Source organism: Tyto alba, unplaced genomic scaffold, assembly GCF_018691265.1.
Source record: "Tyto alba isolate M040663 unplaced genomic scaffold, T.alba_DEE_v4.0 Super-Scaffold_22, whole genome shotgun sequence".
In the NCBI taxonomy this organism is placed as follows: domain Eukaryota; kingdom Metazoa; phylum Chordata; class Aves; order Strigiformes; family Tytonidae; genus Tyto; species Tyto alba.
The window spans coordinates 30,799,935-30,812,957 of NW_024881296.1; the positions used below are offsets into that span (position 1 = coordinate 30,799,935).

General features: G+C 40.5%; 1 long non-coding RNA gene across 2 annotated transcripts; it reads left to right on the top strand.

Moving 5' to 3' along the window:
* Positions 1-1,565: 1,565 nt before the first annotated feature.
* Positions 1,566-12,758, top strand: LOC116959166. 2 transcript variants are annotated; one of them, XR_004405705.1, is made up of 3 exons: positions 1,566-1,654; positions 2,062-2,174; positions 12,122-12,758. It is a non-coding gene; the product is annotated as an uncharacterized LOC116959166 (long non-coding RNA). The 2 variants fall into 2 exon arrangements; XR_004405704.2 differs by lacking the exon at positions 12,122-12,758 and adding an exon at positions 2,267-2,573.
* Positions 12,759-13,023: the final 265 nt, after the last annotated feature.

Below are 13,023 nucleotides of genomic sequence, written 5' to 3' on the forward strand. Positions count from 1 at the left end.
TAAAGTAGGATTTAAGCCCAACCATAAACTGCCAGTTTTTTGGAACAACCTCAGGGTTTCAGCTGCTCCCCAAACTCTGGAATCTGTGTTGGAGAGAGGAATTTGCACAGCTAGAAAGAAGAGGCAATGCCACACTGCCTGTCCCTAGCAAGGAGGGCTGGAGGGGGTCTGCAAAATACTTTTTATGTCAGGGAATAATTATTTTGTAGTGAGACAGAAATTATCTCATTTCAATAACATTTTTCCTACAGTACTTTCTCAAAGCCCAAGGGCTGCTCTTCCAAAAACTGAGATTTTTGGCAGCCCCAGAGCTTTTCTCGTATTTCTGTCTGTCCTACTCATACTATAAACAGTATTCTTACAAAATAATTTCTAGACTACAGTTTCTTCATCAGCCCATTGGAGAAGGAAGGAAAAAAACTATGTTTTATGTAACTTAGCAGCTGCAGTTACTCAGTTGTGCTGTAAAAGTCTACCATTTGTTAGCCAAACAATTCAATTCTATGGCCAGCTTTATATGGGAGGTGAAACTAGATGTTTAAATAGCCATTTCTGGCACTAAAATGTATGAAAATAACTATTATTTCAGTATCATAAACATTATTAAATACAAACGCAAAGTGTCTGCATGCTAACCACCCCTTAAAGTTTTAATGTTGTACTGGATTCATTCATTAGACTGAATATAGTACATGGTTTGGGGACAAATTCAAGCTTTCTAGAGGCTGGAAGAGACTGTGGATGATAACCAACACATACTAATAAGAATCCATGAGCAACAAAACTAAATTTAAGGAAACTATGGGAAAAAATCCTTCTAATTCTGATTTCAACTTCAAAAGCAAATATCAGTTTCTGTTCACTACTGTATTCAATTTATATCTTACAGGCAATCAATTTAGTCTTGAAGAAAAAAAAAAAAAAAGGAAAGGACCATTATATTTGAATGTTCACTGATAGACCATTTCAGACTGTCAAATCCACTTTAGAATGAGAAATTAAAGTTGAATACTTTCATAAATCATGTAAGGACCAATTGAATTGTAGTAGGTAATACTGAAAAAAGTATTGGTTAGATTGAGAATATTTCCTTTGTCTTTACTCCTGTACATTTGTGAACACCTGAAGTACAATCTTTGCCCTGCTAAAACTAGTCAGGGATTTTGGCTGAATTTGTGAGTTGTCTTGGCAATGGCTAAAAAAATGCTTTTATTAATTAATTTACAACTTGTGAATATTTTTGTCCTGCACAGGTCTCCAGGGTTATCTTGGATACGTACTGAATGGAGGGAACATAAATTCCCCCTTCTTCTGGCCAGAGATGGTGGCTGTCAATTTAGCAGTCCGGTGATGCTCTAAAACATCTTGGAGAGAAGTAACTTCCCAGGAAACCTCAAAATTGCATGCAGTCACTCTATCTCCTGCCCTAAGGACAGCTCTGGCAGAACCGTGAATCGGAGACATTCACACAATGCTCTAAGCTCCATTGCCCCTCCTTAGTAAATTCTTACTAAAACAAAATAGAAGGAGATCTGCCAAGCTCTTTTGGACTTTCTGGGGAGGAACGAAAAACGATTGTGCAAGCAGCTAGCTGAAGGAATTAGGGGACCTGTGAATGCCTCCACCATTAGATGAACAGACTGTTTCCCCATAGGTATTTTAAAGAATATTTTTGTATTTTATATGTTCTAGAAACAGTTTTAAATGCAGCAGTTACTGGGGATAAAGGGAAATCTAAGAAGTGAGCAGGGTGGGAGTGCAGGGTGAGGGAGGATATGAAAGACGAGCTGTCTGAAATATGAAGATCTTAAGTATCAGTGTGTCTGGTTATTTGAGTGTCCCTAGCAGTCAAATAATGAGCCTTCTTCATGTTTTGCCTTCCCGGACTTGGCTTACTTAGACAAATTTGTAGGCATTAGGGTCTGTCTGGAGTTAGTTCCAAGGTCTTTTTTTTTTCCCCCTTAACATTTTGCAGCTGAGGCAGTCTTATGAAAAAGACGCTTTGAAGAGAAACATTACCAAATATGTCTTTTCTCCTGCCCATATCTTCTGTTTCCCCAGGAAAAGGATGTAGGCACAGGCAGACCAATGGAAGCACAGGAGCAGCCACCGTCACTTGAGGAGGATGAGAAGCCCTGCCTGCAGCCCCGTTCACAGAGAGGAAGCAGCTGAAGGTAAACATCTTTGTCAGTAAAGGGGACACTGTCACCTTGACATTTCTGTTAAGTTTGCAAAGGTTTTATCCAAGCGCTGCCTCCCCTTCCAGCCACCCTTGGATACTCCTGGCTGACCATCTCCACAGATTGTTTTGCTTCCCTCAGCTGCTCTTTGCTAACTGCAGACAGCGGAGTCTGTCTATTTTTGTGAGGGGACACCACTCACACAAGGATAATAACTGAGCCCTGTGCCATTAATGCTTCCTGCCAGAACCTCAGCTGCAAATACAACTACATAACCTGCTCCCTCCTCTGTGTTTCCAAAGATTTTAGGTAATTATAGAATGAGAGTAGAGTAAAAGCTACTTGTTCATTTGTACTGTTATTACTCTTCTGATACAAAATGTTGTTATTAATAACAGCTGCATGTAAAAACCCTGAGTAAGGAGGGTCTGCATTGTGCTAGGATGCATAAATAAAAACAGTTCTTACCCCAAATGGCTTGAAGTCCTGTTCATTGCTGCCCATTCCTACATTATTTTAATGATTTTTTTCCCTTCAAAAGTCCTAGCCCCTGGAATCACAATTACTGAAAGAGTCCTGATTTACATGCACTGAAACTCCTCTCCCCTTTCCCCAAAATGTTACTGGGAGCTTTAGTACAAAATAAATCAAACTTCTTAAGTAATCATCTTTATCTATTCACCACTCTTCCCTGTTACTCTCCACTCCCTTTTTCCTGTATCTTATGATAGCTGTGCCAGACTTGAGACAGTATGGACTATAGTTCATCCAGAAACATATAAATGATGGTTTATTGTCTGGTCCCTCTTCTGACTGAATAGTCAGCTGCTGCCAGTCAAAACCTCCTAGAGCTTAGCTCTGCTTCCCTCTCCTTCTAGAAGGAACTCATCCAACTTCCTCATTTCTAACCAGCTTCCACAGAACTTTAAAATTTAACATTGGACAAGTCAGGTTGAAATTAGTCAATGCATCCAAAAGATACCAGAAGTGATCAAATAGATAGGCCAGGTCAATAATATGATAAACCATTTTCCTTAGGAAAACAGACAAAAATAATTCTAGACCTTTTTTGTAGATAGGGAGAAAATATTGAAATTGTTGTTATTCTATTTCAGAATAGGAAAAAAAACCTGGATTATTAGGACAGCAATGTTCCCCTAAGTGCTCATTCTGCAAATTCCATTTCAAATACAGACTTTTGTTCTGCTTTCTGTACTGCCTTTTTATGCCTATGTATTGAAATATAATTCAAATCAAGTGAGATTTGTGAAATCTTGTTCTCCACAAAGAGCTGGAATGACATTACACTTTGACAGCCCAAGAAGCTGTGTTGAGACAGAGTTTGGACTTGGCTGGTAGGCAACTTTTTGTTGGAGTTAACAGATGAAGATGCAGATAGGATTGGAACTAATGAAAAGCAAAGAGTTAGGAATAAAGTTATGTCTAACAATAACCTTGGCCTGGGGTTCAGAGACAGTAGGTAGCCTCTGTGTAAAGTTTCAGGCAGAAGCAGTATGTGGCTGAGTGACAGGTTTATGATTTGTCTTGTTTGGTGATCTCAGGGTAGCAAAGAGATAAACCATAGGTGACCTATTCGTAAGCTATTTGGAGCTTAGGTTTTAACCAGTATTAGACCTAACATTAGATGTAAGGCAGTTTGAAACCTTGTCCTGGTTGGGGCTGGCCTAGAGCTCCCGTTGGTCTGGCAGCGGGAGGAGCTGCAGCCCCCTGAGACCCCAGGGGCTCCCCAGGCCCCAGTGCCCTCACCTGTGTGCGGGGGCGGGGGGAGCACAGCTGGAGGGCTGGGCCCCGATTGGCCGATAGTCCATGTCACGTGACACTGTGCTCACTATATAAAGGCAGGAGTGAGGTGGGAGGGGCTCTCACTTCCGGGGGTGTGGCTGTGGGGCCTTTGTGTTGGGGATCGCTGGCCGGGAGCAGGTGGGTGTTGGTCGGCGGGTGGTGAGCAGCTGTATGGTACATTACCTGCTGATACTGCTGTCAGTGTATTGTTCTATTATTAAACTGTTTTTATCTCAACCCGCGAGTTTCCCTTTGCCACTCCGATTCCCTCCCCATTCCCAAGTGGGGGGAGGGTGGGTGAGCGACTGCGGGGCGTTTAGCTGCTGAGTAGGCTCAAACCACAACAAACTGGTAGGGGGACGTCACTTGATAGTTTCGGTTAGTTTTAGTAAATACCTACTGCCCTTGACGATGTTAGATCGGATAAGAACTAGAAGGAAGCAGAGGGCTGGAGGTAGGTTTGAAGTTAGTGAAGTAGCTGGACCAGATCCTAAACTGAGCCAGACTGGGTTTAGAATTTAGGCTACTGGATGGCTTTAGGATGGGATTGAGGATGAATCCAACACAGAGCATACAGTCAGGGTTTGGTGAATCAGGCAGTATTGCGCTGCAGAAGTAGCTGACTCAAACCAGTGTTGTGAGTGGGTCAGGGAAGTAACTGGCTCTGGCATGAGAGAAGAGATTGTTAGGAAGTCTTGCACTAATAAAAAGTTTGGAGATAACAGACCATACCCACTTTTTCTTGAATCTAGCTGGCAGGTTTGAAAGTGGGGCCTCTTTATTTAACATGTTAGCTCTTGGGCCAATAAGTGACTTCAGGCTGGCAAAATTTTGGTGAGATTATAGTGTTACGGGTACAAGTTAATGTGCAGGACTTCGGGCAGGGCTCTGGCTGGGGCTGGTAGGCAGTGCTGTCAGAGGGCAGCCTCAGGGCTGGTGGAGCTGCAGGTCAGCAAGCAGCTTTGTGTCAGGGCCACCATCAAAGTTTGCTTGTGGTGCAGACCAGGGGGAGCACAGAGGAGCAGAAGTCTCGGGATCTGGTTAGGACCTGGCACAGCAAGCACCTCGGGCCAGGGATAAAACTGCAGGGGCAGGTCACAATAAATGGTCTGAAGTTCAGGCCTGGGGAGTGGTTTTGGTTAAACTGCAGGCACTGGTTAATTTAGGATTATAACTATGCATGACTTTTTTTGCTAAAATATTGTTAGAGGTAGCAGGTGACTGTGAGAGAGGAGTAGGTTAGGAGTCAGCCAGTGTCTTGGGGATAATACTTAAGGCCAGGGCAGCTAGAAATTTGGAGCTAGGATTAAGACTAAATCCATCAGATTAATCTGGGAACAGCACCCCTCAAAAGACCCATCTTTATCTCTAGGCTGCTGTCTACCAGTCCTGAACTCAAACTGAAGCCACATCTATACCAGTACCCAACACTACTTATCTCCCTGAACTCTAACTCATTCAAATTTATTTAGAGAAAATAACCATAATCCAATTTAGTGTTACCTATTGACTTCAAACATAATCCAACTCACAAGTGCCTGACTACACCAAGAACCACTAAAAGGTACTGTCCTGTTTACATCAGTCCTTGCTGCCATCTCAAGCTCAGTACCAGCCCAGTATATTGTTAAGGTCTTCACAGGTAAGTTTCACCTCAGATAGCTTGACCAATATAATTAAAGGTGGAAGGTCTATTTCTCCCCTGAACACCTGAAATTATTTGATTACATTTTTGTGACTGCACATTATTCTTCTGTACAATAGAAAAAGGCACAGGGACTCACTTGGACCAGCCCCTGCTAGGTGCAGAGGTGCCTCACAGACTTTTGGAGACTGTCCTGAGGACTGGGATCGTGTCTGTACCTCAGAAAACACTGAGGTTGTTGCATTGCTTCTCCTGAGCAGCACTTCACGCAATGCCCCAATCTCTGCATACATCTGTGATGTTTTCATTTACAGTAATAAATGAAACTACTAAAATAGAAATTAAAGAGATGTTCCTTTTCAACAAAACAAAAAAAACATGCAGACAACAAAAATGGAGGCCTTTGCGTTTTCAGGTATAATAGTCCCTCTGGCCCTTCAGCTGGAGCATATGGAGGAAATGACTCATTGGCTTTCTACTAACTGCAATCAGCAAATAATTGTTAATCATCTCTAACCAATATTCTTTCCCTATGGAATAACAGTCAAATAATGCATGATATTGCCTGTTTACTTCCTGAGGAGACGGATAACAACTGCCTCCTGTTATGACTGTGCACAGATCCAACCTCTCCCACAAGTCCCCTGTGCCACTCATCCCTCTCTTCCCACAAAGCCCTTGTGCCTACATGGGTAATTACAACCATTCTGAATTTTTGATCTCTCGGATTTTTGGTTTTTTTTGCCTCTTTCCTGCTCCCATTCCTCTCTCCAGCTTCATAATACTCTCCAGACTCTGAACAATGGATTAGCTGTTCCCTCCAGTCAAGGTTTCCAGAAATAGTCTTTAGAGTTTTGCCATATGTTTATCTTTCTTAATACTCCAGTGAGCAGCCCCCTCATGACTCACGGGCAAACAAAGGTCTTGAATGGTTTGTTTATTCTTCTGAGCTAGATGGCACTGCCTGGGGCTCACCATGCGGGCAACAGAGGAGCTCTGAGGAGGTGTCTACTGTTGCACATATTTAATTACAAACAACATCATATTTACCCTGACCCAAACTGCTATGAATCAGAATGAAGGTCAGAAAATCTAACCACCCTCAGGTAGCCCCACTTTGACATTGTTCCTGGAAAGGGTTGGTTCCACATGCCAGTGTGTTCCTACACGTACACCCGTTTCCATGTGGTGCCGCTGCTGGGAGAAACAGAGGAGGAGTAGGGAGGAAGTCACCCTAAATAACTCATCTTCTGACCTTCTCTCACTAAAGTCTCTCCCACTCTTGACACAGTCACTGAATGACCCTTGTCCGTCAACAGTAAGGTATATTTTGGCTCACAAAGAACAAAGGCAACAAACAGTTCTGCAGACCAAGAATTCAGTATTAAATAAATAAACAACTTTACCATGCATGAGAAAGACAAAACCCCAACAGGCAGTCACAGAATGAAATGCCCAGCAAAAATAAAGATGCCCAGAAGACCTGAGCTGTGGGGCTAAGCAATGTTCTTCAGCATGCTGAACTTAAGACTAGCTCTTATGGCCAGCGCTGAGTGTGCAAAGCCATGCAAACCATTTAGGTATAAAACTTGAAATCACCTCAAGGACTGGAGATTCAGTTACCCATCCCCTCACAGGAAAGAATCAAGGTGAAAGAAGTCAAATGTGATCCAGACAGGCACCTTACCAACCAGTTTTCATGCACTTTTAAACATTCTATGGTCTCTAAGGGGACTGTGCTGTGCTGGCAGCTCTGACCGGGAACGTTTGGGAGCCCTTTTTTTTCCAGAGAACGTGCTGGAAGCTGGGCACAGGATGCTATTTAGAGGTCTTTTTTCAGGGCTCAGAAACCACTGCTGAGACCTATTGATTTAGTAAAATGTAAATATAGTTGGGGACACACCATAACATTGATTAAGGCCATTGGTTAAGATGGAAAAGTGACAGGCATTGGGTGATATTTTGACAATCTCCTCATGAGTTCTGGGGTGGTATGCTGGGTGAGATAGATACAGCTGCTGTTTTACACACAAGGACATAAAATAAAACAGTTAAAGGAAAAATATCTAAAGTCTAGGCCTATGTAGCAGAGCTCCTGAAGTATTCATGGTCCTCATATAGAGAGGGCTGGACAGAAAAACTTGGAACTCAGTACAAGGGTGAGCAAGTGGTTTGAGATCTCAGGAGAATGTTCTAGGGGAAAAAAAAAAAAAAAAAAAACAAAACCAAAAACCCAAACAACTATCAGATCACTAAAAGAGGAAGATGAATCAAAACTACTGCATTCTGAAAAAAAAAAAAAAAAAAAAAAAAAAAAAAAGGATTAGGACTCAGGACTCAGGTATCTGATAATCAGTGTCTAAAATGGCAGTAGGATACCCAAGCATCCTACCCAGTATCCAGCTCTTGTTTCAGAATAACATGGGCCACCCGCAGATATGAGCCTTGCCATATCTTAGGTACCACACCTAAAATGGCACGAGCAACTTGTTCAAGCAAATGGATGGGTCCCAAACTGTCTGTGACCTTTGTAAGAGCTTAAGTCAGACTAGATAAATAAGGATGTCTGGCCTTTCTGGAATACAGTGAAATGATGAAAACTCAGTACATACAAGATGATTAAATTTCCCTACCTCCTAGCTAAAGTCACAAACCTTCTCCAAATGCCTACTCACTGTGGTGGGATACCCCTGGAAGTTCATCATACTAAAGGTTTTGGGGGCCCAGGAAATTGCTGAATTCCAGCAAGCTGCTGTAGTAAGCACCTTTCCCTTACTGACAAGGACCACCTGTTCAAAAGACTGCTGATCACAGCTGTGCAAATAGGGTGAGAAGGAAAGTATTTTTCTGGAGGGAGGATTTATGTCTTTCACAGGTTAAGCTCCATCAGAAATCCAGTGGAAGACCAGGAAAGGTAGTGAAACACAAATATAACATATGCACTTCAAGATGACACTTAGTATGTGAGATCTTTGTTAACGATTAAGAAGGAATTGATGATATCTTGAGTATTCAACATACCCTGGAAATACTGCCAGATTTCCAAGTTTTCAACATCAACAGTAAATGAAAGGTGAACTCCTCTTCTTAAGGGTAGAACAAGGAGGTGAAGGAAGAAATATATAATGTTGGCAAACATTTTGTTGCTTTCTCTGAGCCACTCTAACCATCACAAGTCAAAATATTTTTGCAACAGGAAGGAAAGGATAACTTGTACACTGAGGTCTTTTATAAGAAAGGAAGTTCAGTCAAAGTGTGCATTTCCTAAGCATCAGATAAACAAATATTTTCAGCATCAAAAAATGGAAAAACAGAACAAGTTTTCCAGGCACAGCTCACCTCTTCTTACAAGGCAGGTAGAAGTCCTACAGGAAGAGGATGAGACACAAGTTCATATTCTGGAGAGCTAACACAGTCTCATGCTGTACTGAATCATGTTAAATTCTACCAATACTCTGAAACTAAGGCACAAGGTCTGAGACTTTCCATTGCAAAGCTTTTGGGCATGTATTTATCTCTTTTTATTTATGTATTAATTTTCTACAATATACTAACATCATATACTGCATTGTTTCATTTTACATGAATTGGCATTGGCTGTATTATCTCGGGAGCACACTAACTGGTGCACTGAAAAGGGAACAGGTCTCTGCCTATGTATTTCTAGAACACTGCAAAGGCTGCAGCTTACTGCTGGAGCAATGGGTTTGCAAAAAAAGAAACATAATTTTTTTCCTGTTTTGGACATGTACGGATAATAATATTTTCTGCACACAAGTATGTTACAGAATTTTAAGGCTGCAAAGTCAAGTGCACTGTTTGAGGTTTCTATAATATGTATAGTATGTATATTATACATTGTAATTTAGATACAAAGAACCTGCTGCAGTATGACTGCTCTGTTTTTTTCTCAACACTGCTACATAAAAGGGAGTCAAAATATTACTTTATAGAAGCCAACTTGTATAATATTTGAGAAGTCTATAAAGTCTTATCCATATCACCACAAATCAAGGTGAATGAGATGGTTTTTGTTTCATCAGGTCTTGGGCCATTGGTGGAGGTCCTAAGGATCAGAGAGGATCCTGACCTGCATTTAGTAAAGATGTACCAGGCTGCTGATTTATGGAACTATTCACTGTTTCTTCTGATTTTTAGTCTAGGCCTGTTCTTGTAAACCTTACCATTGCATGTGGCATTTTAAGTACATATCATAAACAATGTTAATGACTTCATCTTCATAGCAGAGAGCATAAAGTATTTCAGGCTTATGTTCATATATTTCCTTGTGTTTTCAGGCAGGATGGTTCAACAGAAAAAAAAAAACTTGAAGCCTGCATAGGTATAATTAGACAGGATAAAAGTGACTACCCCTAAATAGTAACCATAATAAGTAACCCTAATAATTAATTTGATTCTTATTTTTTTGCCTTGACCTCATACAAGTAGAAATAAAGGTTTTGTGAGGGTAATGTGGCGATTTGTCCATGCTGCGTTTCTGGTTATTTTGTTACCAGCTGCCAAATCCTGCTGACACTCCTTAACCATCAAGAAAGTTCACTGGGTTTTGCTGATGAAAGTGCTTTAACTTCAGAAGAGAACTGTTTGTAAACTATGAAAGATTCATTATTCTTTCAGTGACTGTTTCTGGTGAAAGAGGTAGTAACTCTGACCAGTTGCCATCAGCTCCTTTACCTTTTATGTAAATCAGTTTACTTCCCTTTATATGAGAGAAATTGGTAACCATAGGACCAATAAATCATCAGCATAGTCCTCTGTCATGTACATCAGAAATACTGAGAGGCATTGCATGGGATAAATGTAATTTCAACTCCTTACACATCCTATTCTTGTCCTCTTTGCTGAATGCCAATTTTGATTTATTGTCTTGTTTTCATATCTGGATGTTTAGGCACTTTGACTAGTTTGAGAGGACTAGCCTGCTTCACTGCACAGCTGACAGTTGCTGATTACTTTTAGCAATTTCTCCTCAAATTGTAGCTTACATCTGTCATGATTTCAGAGCATCATCATGATCACCTGAATTAATTTCCTAACACCAGGTTATAATCTGTCACACAGATTTCTTCATCAGGCTCCTAACCTCTCCTCAAAAGGTTGAGGTTCTCCAAAATTGCCTTTCACAATAGAGAACTTGTCTTACACAAAGGCTGCTGCAGTGCTTACCACCACATTATACACATATAATGTATATTTATCATATTATATTAATATTGTGTTATACTATGAAAATATAGCCTATAGTATTATATAATATGCTATACATTAAGTATTATGTATGCTATGTGTTGCATATTATAATTCTTTATATGTAGTATATAATATCTTGACACCGCTATGTTAATGTAATTATTGCTATTTAATAATATACATTAGTATATTATTATATATGGTATATATGCATTTATATATGTGTGTGTATATATATACACACGCATTTATATATGTGTGTGTATATATATACACACACTTCACTGTGTGTATACACATATATGTATATATATATACACACCTGTGTATGTGCACACACATGTACACATACACACAGATATATATACAGGCTGCAGAGGTGATTAATTTTCTACTGTAAAAAATATCCTTTCTTTGCTAGCTGGAATTTATTCAGTCTTAGTTATAATCACTGACTTATAGCAGACTTGATTTTTTTTGCTAGATTAAAGTGCAAAATACTAACATGAATCATTTTCTCCAGATAGATGTTTGCAGGTTAAAATAAAATCACTGGTAAGCTGTCCTTAGGGATACATATACTGATCTTAAGTATTTTAATAGCTAATACAATAGCATTGATTGCAGCCATCATCATTAATTTCTTTTAATCTGTATTTGTTATGTTAGTTACCATGCAACAAGGGACAGTCTATTATTGTTCTGAATTATTCCTCATGGCACCAGTCCAGGGCGTGATGCATCTCAGCGTCTGCTCAAGCTTAACCCTCAGTGCAGCAGCGGCTGCCTCCTGGGCGGCCGGTGAATGCAGCAGGCCACGAGCAGTCCCGGAGGGTGATCGAAGGGCAGGCGATGGTGGAGGGAAGGAGGCTGGTGAGAGTGCTGGCGCCTTCCCTTCTCGTTAGACTGACAATTATCAGGTGCCAGCATCTGGAAGTCTATAGTTCAGCCCCGGTATTTCGAGGGACAGACTGCTCACCCACCCCAGGCCTCTGGGGGTCAGTGCATCACCTCCCCATCCCTGTGGGTCTTCTCCCTTGCCAAAGCCCTCTGTGAGGTCTTGGCATCACCCTGCTTTCTCTGGGACTTTGGCCTCACTCAAGAACCTAGGGCATCATACTCTCGTATTTTTAGTTCTGCGTATTTTTTAGTACAGACGGAGATGTGACATGTTTTCTGTCAGCAAGGCTACACCCATGTCATGATGGCAGCATACTGGATTCCTACCTGGATTTGGCCTCAAATGCTAACTAAATAGCAGGTGTCTTCTGCTTCATTCTAGCTGCTTCCTGAAGACAAGTGGCTGATTAACATCTGAACTCCAATATTGAGACTTTTTCGCTATCATCATGGGATCTGTCTTCCTTTCTTAGTCTTCCATCCTGCAAAGAGATAAATTTGGAACAGCCCCTTTCCTTGAATTTTCATCTGACATATTCCTACTCAGCATTGAAGATTCCTAGGATCCCAAATATTGGAGAGATACTTACCTGCAGTGTGAACAGAATATTGTTTAAAAGCCATGTCAGGTTCCTCAATCAGTGAAGATTTGCGTAGTCTGGAAAACCTTACCGTCTCTTACTTTCCTGCAAAAAAAGCCTCTACATAAACTGTAAAGGAAAGAGATGTCTAGGAAAATGAAGGACATTATTGTTTTCCACAGGAAAAATGCTACATATTTTTCATCATGTTTCTTAATAAGTACAAGTATTCGGGTGTTTATTATGCAATGAATTAGGCCTCCAGTAACAATTTTTAAGACAGCTGTATGGCTTCACAGAATCATAAAAGTCATGGACAGTTTAAATGATCTAAGATGATATACTCATTTTTCCATTCCTCTCCTGGTAAATGATTGTTCTCTGAGAGATGTTTTTCCAGTGCTTTTTCTCAGTTCTGTTTAAAGAAATCAGACAATAGGAGTTCCCATTGTTTTCTCAGGTTATTCCAGAGCCAAAAAAATTTCCCTAGATGTAATCAGTAAATTTTTCATAATATTATTATATTTTCAAGTAGCTCATGTTGTTAATTTCACTCATGCTTAAATTGTATCTTTGTGGTGTTTACACTCTCAAAACGCTTACATGTTGTTGTTGTAATGCATGTATGTATGTTTCCTCTGTTATGTGTTGGTCTTAAATGAGATCTATATCAGTGGGTTCCTATGTGTGCCTAGTATTATCT